Source organism: Triturus cristatus, chromosome 1_2, assembly GCF_964204655.1.
Source record: "Triturus cristatus chromosome 1_2, aTriCri1.1, whole genome shotgun sequence".
Classification (NCBI taxonomy): Eukaryota; Metazoa; Chordata; class Amphibia; order Caudata; family Salamandridae; genus Triturus; species Triturus cristatus.
Window position 1 is genome coordinate 486,506,999 of NC_140580.1, and position 16,794 is coordinate 486,523,792.

The following is a 16,794-nucleotide window of genomic DNA, read 5'->3' on the forward strand; positions in this document are numbered from 1 at the left end:
GTCCAAAGAACATTTTCAGAATTCCCTGGGGAAGGTTTGTAAAATAAGAATGTAATCTAGGGACCATCACTATCTTGGAAATAGCTATGTGTCCTGGTACGGATATCAGTTAGGTGATCCAAAAGGCAACATGGTAGTGCAGGAAACTCCTGTAATTACCATCGAGCAGATCAGTATGGGCATGATAGATAAAAATCCCCAAGTATTGGAATGTGGTAGCAGCTCATTGCATGCCAAGAGTTCTGAACTTGACTAGTTTTTGCAGGATCTCAGGTTTCAATGAGAAGAGTTGAGGCTTCACAGAGATGCCTTATAACTCTGACATGAAATCCTAAAATCCCTGTGCTAATGAGGTGAAATCAGCTTCCACATCTCGCACACACACCAACATATTGTCCTTGTTGAGTGAAACTGCATGTGTGGTTCGTGCCAGTGGGCTGCACATGGCTAGAGACTTGATGGCATGTGCAAAAAGCACAGGAGATAGTGGACAGTCCTGCCTCCTGCCCCTTAAGATTTTGTACTTGGCCTATATATGCTGCCTTGTCCTGGCCGTGGGCAGCACATATAGCAGCCTCATCCATTTAAGAATGAGATTAGGTATCCCACATTGCCGCAGGGTTTGGAATAGATATGGACACCTGAGAGTGTTAAAGGCTTGTTGAAGAATGAGTACCATGCATGCCGATCAGGGTACCTTCGTGGGGGCATCTTCCATGGTCGGGTTCCATGTGGTCGCTCGCTCTAAAGTTTCCAGGGAAGTCTCTAACGTTTTTAGTTCAGCCAGCAGTGCATCTCCCGGGCTCCAAGGGTGGTGTATAGACAGGCCCCCTATTACAACATAGCATGCCGCCCATTCTACCATGAGGCTGTACCTTTATTCAATCTGAAATAATCAATGATAGCCTTACGTATGCCGTCCCGAGTCTCCGGGTCCTACAGCCATCATGACTAAAGTTTCAAGCAGGGGATCGGAGTCAGCACAGGCCCCCAACTGAATGTGATCTTTTAGGGATTGTGGTTGGGAAGCATTTTTTCTAAGTATGTGGTGTGAAGGACCCCATCTTGGTCAGAGACTGACTCAAATATGTAATCTAATTGGACATGTAGGCTATGTGGGGATAAGTAGGAGGAGAATTCTTTCATACCCAGATTCCTGTCCCCCCAGCAATCCACCAGTGCCTAGTCACATACATAAGTTTGAAAGGCCCTGGCTTTGTGGTGATCAGGGGCGCTACATAGCGGGGTGCGAGCGGTCCATCTCAACATTAAAGACTGAATTCAAATCCCCCCTAAGAGCCATGGCAAATCCACCCAGTCTGCCAAATGCTGTGAGAGCGACACTAAAAATGCTGGCTGATCAACATGAGGCACATATCTACTGCCAAGGACCAATGGGGAAGAAGGAAGAAAGAAAAAAACACACCTCCATTACAATGCTTATGATAAACACTCTAATAAAATGACAAAAATTGTATTTTATATAGAATGAATCACACTTTTATCTTTATTTTTGCATTTGTGATCTTGTCCATATTTTGAAACATAGTGACACATCCCAAATGATTTGACCAAAAGAGGAGCATCCCACCCTCACATGAATTAAAATCACACCATGCTTACAATCTCACATACTTCATACATTCTACTCATACTTAACATATATTACATTAACACAGTGAAACCGTCTTGTAGCATACCACCGTGACACATACCCAAACAAAAACAAATAAATGATCTCACAAGTACATTGCTGTCAGACCTGGCATTTGTTGGCGTGTTTCCCCTGTCTTTTTGCTTTCTGACCAGCTGTTTCTGATCATTTGCTGGACTTCCTTTTTGCTGGTTTAATGTCTCTGCACACCTTTTCACTGCTATTCAGTGCTAAAGTGCAAGTGCTCCTACTGTAAATTGTGTTAGGATTGGTTTTCCATGATTGGCATATTTGATGCACTAGTAAGTCTCATGTAGAGTGCACTGTGAGTGCCTAGGGCTTGTAAATCAAATGCTACTAGTGGGCCTGCAGCACTGGTTGTGCCACCCACACAGGTAGCCTTTCAAATAGGCCTGGGCGTAGTTCGCGAAGTAGCACTTCGCGAAGCTACGCAAAGTGCAGTTCGCACTACGCGAGCTACGCGTAGCACTTCGCGAACTGCGTAGTACCTTGTTCGCACTGTGCCAGATGTCGTTTTCACTGATTGCACAGTGCGGACAAGCAACCGGCACTGTGCAATCATTGAAAATGGCATCTTGCACAGTGCGAGCTATAGTTTTCAGCTGCTCGACTAGATTTTTACTCGAGCGGCAGCTTTCTCAACGCGAACTGGTAGTTTCTCATCGCGAGTGGCCGCGAGCATACGCGACCACTCGCAATGAGAAACCTGACCTCCTCGCGTTGGGAATCTCGCCGGGAGGTTTATTTTCCATGCTCGCGATCGTCAACTTGATGTTGCTGATCGCGAACAAGGAAAAAGTCTCGCCGGGATGTCATTTTGCTTGCTCGCGGTCGGCAACTTGACGTTGAGGACCGCGAGCAAGCAAAAAAGGACCGCAGCACTACGCAACACTACGCTACGCGTGTTCGCACTGTGCTACGTGCAGTTCGCGTATTGCGAAGTAGCGCGAACTTCGCAAACTACGCGAGCGTAGCGTAGTGCTTCGCCCAAGCTTACTTTCAAAGGTGTCTCAGACTTGCCCCTGCAGTGTCTGTGCGCAGTTTTAGCTGCCATGTCAACCTGGCAGGTGCATCCACTTGCTAGGCCCTAACCTTCCCTTTTCTTACATGTAAGCCACCCCTTAAGTAGGCCAAAGGTAGCCCCATGGGCACAGTGCAGTATGTGAAAGGTAGGGCATGGGCTGGAGTGTTTTACATGCCCTGATAGTGAAATAGTATGCATTTTGTTTTTCACTATGGAAAGGCTGTCTTTCTTATAGGTGATCACTGAAGCTGCCTTGTAGCATTTTACAAGTGTAACTTCTAATTGGGAAACAATAGAGCAATGAAGTTTAGGCTCCCTGAGTTTAGAATTTAATAACACATATTTTAGCCAAGGTAGTTTTTAAATTGGGTGTTTGAAAATGCCACTTTTAGAAAGGTTTTTTTTTTTTGCGTAACCATCTTGTGTGCCTCTGACAGCTCGTTGATTCCCTGACTGGTTTTAGACTGAGAGGAGCTGTTTGTGCATTCACTCCAGCTACTCACACAAAGGGAGCTGAGGTGTGCCCAGCATAGGCTGATGGGCAATCATAGGATAGAGTGGTGGGAGAAGTTGTCACTGACAAATGAATAGGCTGTGGCTGCTTTGCACAGTGCTGTCTCTGCCTCCTGTAGTGAATCTGGACCAGGAGGGAGAGAACTGTTTTTTACTGAGCAAGAGGGACTTTCGGTCAAAGACGTAAAAGCCAAAAGTAGTATAAATATTGGGGCTCTGACCCCCGAACAATAGAACTCTTTTGGACTAAGGGACCTGCCAAGAAAAAGAGCTGCCAGGAGGAGTACTGCCCCTTTGTTGTATGTTTCTTTGCTTGGTTGGCCTGAAGTTGTCACTTCTTTCTTGGGGAGTGAAAGAACTGGATTGAACTTTCTGCAACTTATTTCCTGAGTATCTCCAAGGGATTTAAGTAGAGCTTGCCTCCTGTTGGAAGTCTCGGAAACATCAAAGACTTCATCTTTATCTGCCAACAGCACTGGGAACTGTGTTTTGTGCTACAACAGAAGAAAAAGTAACCCAAAGCAGTCAACAACATCACTGCCGGCTCGGTGACCTTTAGGCACTGCAGTGAGCACCTCAGCACTTTGCACCCCAACCCTGGTCTCACCGACACTGTCCGACACTGTCACCACACCACTGCCTGCACCGTGGCCTGTGGTCACCACTCGTAAGTTACATGATGCACCGCCCTGTCCCTCACCGCGGACATGGTCTACCAGAGACAGCACCTTCGAATCTAGATCGTCTACTGATGGCAACGCTTCAGAAAGTACAACAACACTGCTTGCACTGTGACCTGTCTGCACCGCAATCTGCACCTCCCCACTTTGCACTGCAGCTCTGGCAACACCAACGCCTATGGACACTTTCACTGAGTCGCTGCTTGCACGGTGACCTGAGGTCACCGCACCCCACATCGCTCCACTTCACACCGCAGCCCCAATGCCTGCCGATGCCAGTGCTCCTGACTTCACCGTCATGGATTTCGATCTGCAAAGAGTGTGACTTCAAGGGCCCGATTACTCATGCACCGACCTCCAGAACTGCCGCCTGCTGACGCCAATAGCATCGCCTCTTCGGAGCTCATTGCAAGGTCCATGATGCCCTGTATTTCCATGTTGTGATAGCCCTGGACGGAGTTATCAACCTGTCTTTTAAGTTTATTCTTGCAAGATTCATCTCTTTATTACTGTATGTTGGATTTTTATCATTTTGGTCTTCCTTTCCACAGATAAATGTTGGCTATTTTTCTAAAACTGGTGTGGTGTCCTTTTGTAGTGTTTTCACTGTATAACTGTGTGTTATTCGCAAAAGCTTTGGACATTACCTCTGCTTTAAGCCTGACTGCTTGTGCCAAGCTACCAAGGGGGTGAGCAGGGTTTTTTTAGAAGTGTAATTACGCTTACACTGACTAGAAGGAAGGGTTCCTACTTGGGCAGTGTACAAACCTACCAAACAGATACTGCCATTTCTAACAATTGCCTTATGGAAATGTATGATTCTGCATTTTCAGAAGGCTGGTCGCCTGAAAAACATTCACAGGTCTATATAGAGCATAACGTCATACAGTTAGTAAATGTAGTTATTTATACTTTATATAATTAGTAACCATCATTCTCATCTGGATGCAAAATATTCCTTCGTCATTTCACAGGGGCAGTAGTGCAGGTGCTGATGTGTGTTTTGGTATAAAGTGGCCAGCTGACCACATAACTTCTTCACGGCACCATCAGAAAGGTTCAATAGAAGTAAAAACAGCGAGAGGGTGGAAAGAAAAGGGCCACGTCCCTATGGTTCTCTCAAAATGAAAATATAAACTATTAATTGCTTAAACCAAGCAAGGTGCCCTCTAAGTGTGCCCAAATACCTCTGAAGTGACACTCAAGAGCACAAAGATGACGAAAATATAGGAATACCATCACCAAATGCTTAACCCGGTGTCTGAGAAGTAATACTCCAAGAAGGAAGCAGAAACAGAAGAAATGTTAATGTGACTTAATACTTACTCAAGTTGTTAACAGTGCATAAAACAAAACTCCAATACACATGTCCCTTTCACAATTCACCCAGAACAGTGACAACCCGTAAGTCCTGTTAGCACCAAAGATCAGTATCTATCAATGTATATAGTGGTTGCCATACGTCCGCATATACTCCTGTCTATGCCATAAGTATGTATGTATAAAGACAAGATTAGCACCCGTAGAGATGTAGAAAATTGAATAATGCCTCATCGCACGACCAGAAGAATATCAATGTAAGATAAATTGTGAGAAAGTAAGGTCAATTTTGTCCGGGTGACACCGGCACTTCCCATCCATGAACTAGTCACTGAAGGACCAAAATCAAACAAAACTGTCAGGGGTATATGTACTGAGGATGAGGAACTAACATCCTGAAATGTCCTGGGCATATAAGCTATGTATAGAACATTACAGAAAAGGAATAAACCTGAATAGGCTTAGTAAACTGTCATCCTCTCTGTCCTCTTGGCGAATCTCCAAACAATCCTCCCCAGAGTTGTAGGAAGGGCAAAGCGAGATGAAAACCACTGCCCACTAAAAAACAAGATGAGCCCAAGGATTAACACCGTAGATTCAAACAATTTGGGCAAGTATAAAACACCTTATGCAGTCATGCTAAAATGTGGCCTAGAAGATATAGATATATACGCTCCTGCCACCTTCCAAGGAAGCAAGGAGTGAAGTGAATCCTGAAACAGCTTATGGCCCTTTCCTGAGTACCAAAGTAACAAATGGGGGCATAGATCCTACTATAGCTGAAACACAATGAAATGCACATGGGTTAAGCCCACTTTGGGAGGCAGTGTGCATTTTGAAGAGCAGTCAAAATGACTAAATTTGTTAAATGTGAAGACTGGCTCATATCTGTAAACCAAGCAGGTGCTCAACCATGCAAAAACCTACTAAAGCAGAGAAATGGCTCTCATCAGCCATTTACTTGTCAAAGAGAAATGGATAAACTGCTCCAACAGCCTAGACAAATTGGATAAATGTTATTTGCATGTTATCTACTGTGCAGCGCTCATCTTGGAACGCAGTACAGATCCTAAAATACACAGAACTAGCTCTGCAAAGGCCCAAATGAATAACTAATAAAATATTAAGTTCTGTAGACCCCCATGATCATGATAAATTAAGTATGGGATGGGGGTTGCCACTCCGAACTAAAACCAAATGGTATGTCAGACCTACAGACTCAAAATCCTTATAATTCATTTTCCAGTGGAATCTTGTCATTGAGACCTTTCTTCAAACAATCCAAATGGAAAATCCGAGAGATGTCTCGTTTCTTCCAATAGACGATGTTGGCTCTACTGTGGATGTTGGCTATTTTCTCAAAAATAGTCCACCTTTAATCTCGCTCCGTGTGTCCAAGGCCGAGATCGTGGTCCACCAAGGAGGCTTGCATTTTTTATTGCGGATGGCTGATTTGTGCTTGCTATCATAATTTGCATGGGTATATGATAAAATATACAATATTGCTACATTTTGTCATGTCATCCAGCTTGATTGTGGCTTTACCATATGTAATGATGTCACCTACGAGAGCACACTCACGTGTGGCATTGGTCACAGCAATGGTTTCCTTTGATAGGGTTGTCACCAGTGATAGATTAATGGGTAAATTGGGGCTGATACTTCGGTCTGGCCTTAACTAACTTGTTTCATAGATTGGTATTGCGTCTGAAGTCAGAAACAGGTTTTGGTAGTGTAAGGCCATCTTCGCTGGTGTTCAGAATATGCCACTGGGTATTAATCACCTGTCTAAACTTGTGATTGATATTGGAGTGTCTGACTACACATACCAAATTGCCTTGCTTTTCTTTACTGTGATTGTCGAATATGTTTTCAATATGATATTAGTTAGCACTCTTCTACGCATCTCGTACAAGTCTTCTGGCATACCCTCTTTTCACAAGTTTGTCTTTGAGGATAGATGCATTTTTGTCATATTCTTGAATGGAGTTGCAAATCCTCAGGATCTGAAGGAATTGGCCAAATGGGATGCTCGGGCATTGGCAGCAAGGATAGAAACTTTCGAAGTGAAACAATGTATGGCATGCAGTTGACTTACTGTGCAGGGACACTTGGAGTTCTCTGTTAGGATCATAGACCGATATGTCAAAAAATTTGATCCGAGTTCTACTGATATTAGGGGTGAACCTGAGATTGTGGTCACAGAGGTTGAATAAACTGATAAATTCGTTAAGGGAATCAGCTTCGCCTTCCCATTTAGAAAACACATTTTCAATGTATCTTGCCCACCCCTTGATATTTTCAAAGAACATGGAATTTTGTTATTGATAGAACTGATTTCAAAAAGTCCCACGTAAATGGTCGCCTCACTTGGGGAACAAGTAGTACCCTTACTAACTCCTTTGATCTGTTTGTAGATCTCTCATCGAATTCGAAATAGCTCTCTTTGAGGATGATTTCCAAGCACTAGAGAATAAACTCGCTGGGTCCTTCTGGAACCTCATGAAGTAATACTGACCTAACAGCTACCAATGCTTCATTCTGGGATATATTAGTGTAGAGGCCCTTAATATCCATAGTGGCCAATAGTTTCCAGTTGGAATTGAAGTAAAGGCCTTCTACCCTTGAATTCATTGGTCAAGTATCTTTGATGTAGGATGCAAATCCGAGGCTAAGCAGTTTCAATATTGTGTCTGCGTATTTTGACAAAGGCTCAGTTGCAGATGCAATCGTGGACACAGTGAGTCTTAAAAGGGGTGCTGTGTATCTGTGTGCGTCTAGGGACACCGTATATCATAGCTATTCTGGGGCATTGGACTGGTAGATATTCAAATTAAATTCAGGTTTGGATATCATATTCAACTCTGAGACTATCTTCTAGATCTTCTGAATGTTTAGGTCTATGTTTTTGGTAGGGTCACCTTTGATCTCACTGAGGGTTGGACAACATTGCTCTCATTTTGCTTTTATACTCATTTTAATCAAAAAGCCCAATTTACCCACCTTTTGCGCAGGGTTTGATACTAATAGAATCAGATAATGCATTAGATTGCTATTGAGAGAGATTGTGGAATGGTTCTACAGCAATCTTGAGAATTTTAGTCATCTTATTCAGCACTGATGTTTCGAAAATTTCAACCTCTGGTCCAATTTTATTCAGACTTGGTATAAAAACGGAGGTAAGTTTCAGGCCAGAAAGGTTGAGGTCTGATATTGATTCCTTATTGTGGAATTTTTCTTTTAGACTAATCCTTTGGAAGAAGGCATGCAGATCCTTCACCAATTTAAATTTACTGATCCAATGGCTTGGTGCAAAAGACAATCCTTTTGGAGAACTTCATTGGTGGCTGAGCCAAAAGGTAAGATTAGTCAAATTGAATTTAGGGAGGCAATGGGAGGTACTTATGATCTCCAGTATTGCTGCCGGCGGGTTTATACATGCTGATGGGATTGATCCGGGTGATAGTGATGGAACCTGCCTCTATGGACATTATGATATCCTCCCCATAACCCCCTTTCTTAGGTTCTAAAAAGGATTGTTAGAGGAAGTTGGTTCGTAAGCTTCATTAAATTGGTTGTAACTGTTGTAGGAGTTAATCTTTGGGCTCTTCCTTCTTTTTAGTGGGCAGTGGTCTTCATCTCGCTTCGTTCTTTCTACAACTCTGGGAAGGACTGCTTGGTGATTTACCACAAGGACAGAGAGGATGACAGTTTAATATGAATGAATGAATTAAACGTCATTTATAGAGCGTATGCCTACTCCAGGGAGTGTCCCGGTGCTAGTAGCAGTTTCTCTGCAACACTGGCCACTGAGAAGAGTTACTTCATATGCTGAACAGCCAGGTTTTTAATTTGTTTCTGAAAATTGAGAGTTCTGGGGTGGCCTGAAGTGCCAACAGGAGTTGATTCCAGGCTTTAGCACCGAGATATGAGAAACATCTTCCACTGATTCTAGTCCGTTGTATTTTGAGGATGGTGACCAAATGACAATAAGTTGATCGTAATGTCCTGGGGGTATAAATAGAAAGCCTCTTACTTAGGTATACGGTGCCCTTTCCATGCAGTGCTTCATGTGCCAGGACCAGTATTTAAATTGAATCTTCTTTTTTCACGGGAATCCAGTGAAGTGCTTACAGATGTGGGGACAGCCAGGCTCTAGTGGCCAGAATGAGAATCAATATGGCTGCCGCATTTTCAACAATTTTTAACCTCTTCAAGAGATATTCTGGCAGACTCAGATACAGGAAATTTCCATAATCGAGTTTGGAAGTGATCAAAGCATGAACCAAAGTTTTCCTAGAATCAACAAAAAGGAGTGGCAAGAATCTTTTAAAAGTGCATAGTAACCCAAAACAGGTGCCCACTAGAGCTTGAATTTGGGGCTGCAGGGACAGCGCACTGTCAATCTCAGTCCCCCAAATTTTTACCGAGCTCTGAAAGAGTGGCCAGGGATGGACATCCCACGGCCACCACGATTTCCAGACTTTAGTCAGAGTTGTGCCAAAGAAAAAAATCTCTGATTTGTCTGGGTTGCATTTTAGTTGGCTGATGGCCAACCAGTTGCACACTTTGGATAGACAGGTTTTGATGACTTCACCCGCAAATTCAGCCATTTTATCACAGGTGAAGCTGCGTGTCGTCAACGTACGATATGACTTTGACTCCATATAATTGAGCAACAACGGCTAGAGGAGCCATATAGGCATTGAAAAGCATCTGGCTCAGTGCTGAGCCTTGGGGGACACCGTCTTCAAGCTCTATATAGGGGAGGCAAATGGGGGAATCCATAATTCTTGGCTTCTATTATCCAGGAAGGAGGTCAGCCACTTTAAAGCCGAGCCGCCAATCCCGATGATATGGAGCCGATCCAATAGTCTATCATGAGGTATGGAGTCAAAAGCCGCCAAAAGATCCAACATGCTCAAGATGGCCTAGACCCCACAATCAAGCTATGCCTATTTGGGTACATTCCTTTTCTGTAATTTTCTATATGCGGCTTTTCAGGATGTTAGGTGCTTACTCCATTTACCTCTGACAGTTTTGTTTGATTTTGCTACTTCAGTGACTAGTTCAGGTTTGGGAAGAACCAGTGTCACCCGGACTAAAGTAACCTTAGTTTCTCAGCATTTATCTTACATCGATATTCTTGTAGTCATGTAATGAACCAGGATTCACTTTGTCTACATCTCTACAGGTGCTGTACTTGACTTTATAAATATGTATATTATAGACTGGAGTACATGCAGATGTATGGCAACCTCAAAATACATTAATAGACATTGATCTCTGGTGCTAATAGGACTATTGGGTTGTCACTGTTCTGGGTGAGTTGTGAATAGGGCATGTATATTTGTGTCTTGTTTTATGCACTTATAACAACTTGGGTAAGTATAGGGTCATATTAATATTTCTTATGTTTGTGCTTCCTTCCTGGAGTATTACTTCTTAGCCACCAGATCAAGCATTAGGGGATGGTATTCCTATCTTTTGTGTGTCTTTGGGCTGTTGGGTGTCACTTCAGAGGTTTTGGGGCACTTAAAGAAGACTCCTTGCTTGGTTTAAGCGATTAATAGTTTACATTCTCATTTTCAGAGAACCAGATGGATGTGGCCCTTTTCTTTCCACCACTCTCTGTTTTTATTTGTAATGAAACTTTCTGATTGAGCTCTGAAGAAGGTATGTGGTCAGCTGGCCACTTCACACTGAAATGCACACCAGCACCTGTGCTACTGTTCCAGTGACATGACAAAGAAATATGGTGTATCCAGATGGTAATGATGGTTACTAATTATAAAAAGTATAAATAAATGACTTTAGATATTAACCCCTTCGGTGCCACGCCCTTTCCCCCTCCTGTGCCGGGCGTTTCACACGCGGGTGGGGTTCATGACGAGATAGTCTCGTCATGGGCACAGCGCGACCGTGCTCCATGACGAGACTATCTCGTCATGGGCACAGAAGAGGTTAAGGGGCCGATTCCAATCCTGGAAAAAGGCAGTACGAATCGTCGTACGGAGCGTTTTCTCCGTACGACTTGTACCCGGTAAACTGTCCTTACAACCTAGGAAGTACGATTCGTACAGAAAGCCTATTTCCGTACGAATCGTACAAAAGACCGTACGGGTAGAAAATACCTACGATTCTGATCGGAACAGCCTGTACGCGACATCCGTACGTATTTGAGCAGCGTTTTACGGCCCAGCAAGTACGATTCGTCCCTACCTCACTCCATACGGCTCTTTTTTTACGGGAGCCAATAACAGCCATAAAAGCTGAGTCCCCAGGGGTACGAGTCGTACAGGCAATCACCCCTGTGCGTTGTGTATGTACGGTGCGTACCCCCAGCACGTATGTACGCACTGTACCCCCAGTGCTTATGTACGCACCGTACCCCCAGCGCGTATGTACGGTGCGTATCCCCAGCGCGTATGTACGGTGCGTACCCCCAGCGCATACGCGCTGGCGGTACGGTGCGTACATACACGCTGGGGGTACGCACCGTACATACACGCTGGGGGTACGTACCGTACATATGCATGGGGGCCTGTACAACTCGCACCCCGGGAACAACTTTTCCCGGGATACAAGTTGCACAAACTTTGCTTCGTAGCGGGTAAAGTCATTCCCCGTGTACGGGACGTTTTCCGTACGAATCGTAAATCGGAAAGCCGGTCCTGATCGGACTTGTACACTCAGACTGTATTTTTACGATTCGTACGGAAAAGTGTCCGGGTCCGTCTCGTACAACTTTTCCCGATACGATTCATATGGATCGGGTCGATCCGTATGTACTTTTTTCCGTACGAATCGTAATTCACGGGTCGGACGTGACTTGTACGATTCGTACGGAAAAAAATCCAGATACGAGTCGTACGGAATAAAAAATTACAGTATCGGAATCGGCCCCTAAATGAAGATATGTTCTATAGAGACCCATAAATGTTTGTCAGGCTAGCAGCCTTCTGAAAATCTATAAAGATACACTTCCCTAAGGCAATGTTCTTATGAGATGATTTGTTTTCATTGTATTTTGTTTGTTATATGTCACTGTGGTGCAGTACAAGACAGTATTAATGTGTTACAGGAAGATGTGTTAAATATGAGTGGTATGTATGAAGTATGTGAGTTTGCAAGCATGTTGTGATTTTAATGTGTGTGGGGGTTGGACTGTTCTCTTTTGGTCAAAGCATTTGGGATACATTACTGCGTTTTTAAACATGCACTATGATCATGAATGTAAAAATAAGGATAACATTTTGATTCATTCTATATAAAGAAGAATTTGTGTCATTATCTTTTTGAGTCTTTTTCCAGACCATGGGTACTCACAAACATTTGCGATGGAGCCGCAAAGTACGGTCTGTGGTGTGACCAAGGGCCGCACTGATGACAGCAGGGTGGCGATAGGGGGTCTGGGTGGCTCAGGGATTGTGTAAGGAGGTGTAAAGACATGTTAAATAAGTGGGTGAGCATTTATTTGTAGGTTAATACATGCTTGCATTAACATTTTTTTCTGAATATTATTCCTCAACAACTAAACAGCAGCTTGTGCTGTTGTTCAGCAGGGGGCCGCAAGTAAAGGTCAAGAGGGCTGCAAGCGCCCCCCAGGCCGTACTTTGAGTATCACTGATCTAGACCATTGTATTGGAGGTAGGTTGTTTTCTTCCCTTTTGCACTATATCCCTGTTCAGCTACTGTTGGACCTGCGATGGGCAAGCCCAGCACAAAGGGGGGTAGCTTGGCTCGAGTGACAAGGCGGTAGAAGGCTGTTGTGTTAAGCCGGCTATGACCAAATAATAACTCCCTGCACACCACATAAAAAGAAGGACACCACACCACTGTTATAGAAAAATACGTTTCGTTTATGTAAAAGTTCTCTGGGTTGGAAGAAGTTCAATTAGTTAATCACATTCACCTTTCTTACATGGGTTTGATTAGCTGTGTACTGGTTGCGTAGGAATAAATGGTTGGACTCTAATAAATAAATATACAGGATAAATATCAGGATTCAATACATTTGGAATAAATATCAGCAATGACTGGAATAAATATCAGCAAAACATCACAGTTGCATAGCAAGTTAGATACCGATCGTTTCACATAAATATCTCAGGGTCATACTGGTATCGCTGCCACCAATTAATCACTTTCAGGGTAAACACATTTAGATTGCCATTTAATGCGGAATGCGCGCTCTTACAGTTTTTGAAGTGTTCACGGGTTCGGGCTCTCTGGGCACAAGATACTCGTGATAATCCTTAAAGCATATTGCGCGTGTATCTGGAAGATAAAGACATACAATGACTACGGCAATTACACTCCGCGGCCAGCCGGTTTAATACTACTGCGGCCGGAGGAGTCTGTGCGCTTCTGTCAACGCAGGCGGGGTCTCCGAAGGCGGCTTCAGTTTACGAGTCCTCAGACCGTCGAACGGGCTGCCGGAGGGGTCAAACTACCTGCGCGCACAGTTCAAAATTGGAGCCGCACCTCAGTCCCGGAACAATGCGGCAACTTCAGGGGAAGAGACGGTCCCACCTCACTTTAGCTGCGCCAGTAAGCGCTCCAGTCAGTATGGCCCTTCTCCCAAGGGCGAAGGGGGGTTCCAGGGGCTCCGCGATCCTCCCTCCGATCTCACTCACGGGGGGGGCTCCCGCCCACAACAACAGTCCCCAATTCACTTGGGCAGGGCAGAGACGGTACTCTCGCCCAAATGAAGGCCAGCCTTTCCCCGCCCCAGCGCAGCACCTCACCTTCTGTCCACGATCAGCGCTTCGACGGTGGTGGGTTCGGAGACGTCCGAACGCCCACCAGGAGGCACTTAAGTTGAAGGGGCCCTGTCAAGGGTCGCAGTCGCGATCTCACCACTGGGGGAGGCGGGGAGGCTCTAACTATGGCCAAAGTCTCTGAGGGGCAATTGGGCACTCGCTAGCCAGGCGCTGAAGGCGAGAGGTCACTGCTCGCGCTTCTGACTGGAACGCCAGTCAGGGTCCACGCCAACAACCTCGGCTGTACTTCTGCCTGCGCTATCAGCTGCCTCAGTGGGGGGAACAGGGCAGGTGTCAATCTGGTGTCAAGTCCTCTTCTATGTTTCTTCTCTTCTCCACTTTTTCTCATCATGGCCGCCAGGGACTGGGCCTTTTATAGCCAGTGCCCTGGGGTGCCAGCACGAGCCAGAAGGTTCTAGAACCTTCCCTGGCTGTGTCAATGACATGGCCCTTCCAAGGTGTCTTTTTGGTCATTAGGAGCCACCATACTGGGCTTCCTAAGGCAGCCATTTTGTGTACTTGTAACTTCTGAGGGGATTCCTGTCAGGTTTGCAGGTTACACAAAGTGCGCCAAAACCTCCAAAGGGTCAGAGGTCAGAAGGACTCCAATGGGAGTCACTCTCATAGGGGACAATGGTGTCCACCATTTTAGGGTTGACAACCTCAGTGTGTAATGCCACCGGTTCCGTCAGGCACCTTGTACATAGGTGCCAGGAACTTGGTGAGCAACTGAGCGTCAAGGAGCATCTAGCCCCATGGGACAACACACAAAAAGGTCCTGGTAAACAAATAAAAAGCGACAAATTTTAGGAGGCACGGGGGAACAAAATAAATCATGGTGTGAGGGGACTCTCAGAAGCAGACAGGTCTAACAGCTACTATATCAGTTTCTTGGTTTGGGGAACCCATTTTATCATTTAAAGGACCATTGGAGAAAAATCTAATCTACCTCTCAGTTGGAAAAAAATGCCCTTGCTGGTCTATACATGCCTCTTCTGTTGAAATGGAACATTCAAATTTGTAGCCATATCACTGCCCATCTTGCATAGGCATAGTATGTGGTGTGATATCATCTTCAATGTCATGTGCATATTAGCCTCTCCCCCTCCCCAGCTGGCAGGTGGGTCTGCTGCATGAATACAATCTGGGCTCCCCGCTGTCTTAAAAATGCCTCTATGCCATAGCATTTGAGCAGTGTATCCACTTCTCGCACAGTCCATGAGACAGCTGTATATTTACCAGAGCATTTCATAGTGACAAGAGGAGAAGCAAAAAGCAGACTTCATTATCATCCTGAGATGCCATTTATGGTATGACAGAGGGATTTGTGCCTTAGTGGGACAAGCTAAATTCATCACTATAACTCCCAATCCAGGTGCTGACGAACTTGCGCCGTACAACAACTCTTACCAAATAAGAAAGCTGGACAAAAACAAAAAAAATAAACTTTCAAATAGGGGTGGCAATGTTGCACATATTATAGCTCAAGGTAATTACGCTGCTAAAGGAGTAGGCTTAGGCTCCATTAATCGCCACCGCTGGATGGACTGTAGGCCTTATATAGTCAGATGTGTGTAGGCTACTGCATGTTAGTAACATGGATGTGGGCAAGTCTGGTTATGTCGGGTTATGGGAAGGGGCAGCGTACTCCGCGGAAATGGTGCCATGTGGACATCCCCTGGGGGGGAGCAAACCGGGTCTTCACTTCTGAATAATTGGGTGTCCTAGGTGACCAGATCAGCTCAGTGATAGTTCCCTAATATGTTCCTATATCAGTGCATCAATTGTCTGCAGGGTCACTCCTGGTAAAATACTAGAGGAATTTTTCTGTTCAGAGCCAAATGATTCCCTCTGTACTCCCAGCCCAGGGCTCTCTCCCCATCACTGGGTCCTTCTGGGAGTTGGTAAATCTAGGTCCCAGCAGGCTCCAGCAAGAGAAAGAAGTGAGTCTCTTCGCCTGCCATTACGTTTAGTTTTGCTGGGAGGAGCAGGTCTATCTTGAGGTCGAGTTCACACTGTTATTTCTTGACAGTCAAGACGGAGGCCTTGTGGCTTCGAACTGCCAGTGGAAAATCTGGGAATATCCTCACTTTGGAGTTATTAACCATCAGGGTGCCCGTTGTCCAAGCTACGTTAAGAATAAGGTATTGGTCCTGGCAATTCAGGAGTTTCACCACAAGAGGCTTCAGGCTGATACCTTCTGTGCCCGTTCCATGGCATGCATGGGTAGAGGCCCTGGGAGCAGATCTGTTGCCACAGCCACCCCTTGTGCTGAAAAATCTGTGACACTCCTTAGAGTTGGGCCAACTCCACCTCATATGTAAAGATTCTAGGGTGTTGTCGGTCTCCCTGTTATATATTTTTTTTGTCTGGGACTGTTGTGTATTTCTAATTCCTTCTTTTTTCTTCGGAGCAAACATTCCTTTTGACTGAATAAAATCTAGGACACTTTTGTATGTTTTTATATTTATTTTGCATAGTTCTCTACAAATATCATCTTTGCTGATTATTGTTTAGAATGGTACAATTCTTAGAAATTTTTCGTTTTGTACGTATCATCCTGTTATTCTCAGCATCCTTCACTCAGTGTTCCAAAAACCTCATGTGTTTCCAAAACATGCGCAGCTCATGTGATGAGGGTCTCAACTGGGACGCAAGCTCAGCAAAAGTTGTTTCTGCATGTTGTAACCTCTCTTTGAACTTCTTTTGGTAATATCTTAATATGTTCAAGTTCATGGCCAGCGTATCCACTTTTGCCTCTAATGCTGCATGTAACTCTCCTATCGCCAGGAGTATTTGGGCAGTGTCAGTGGACTG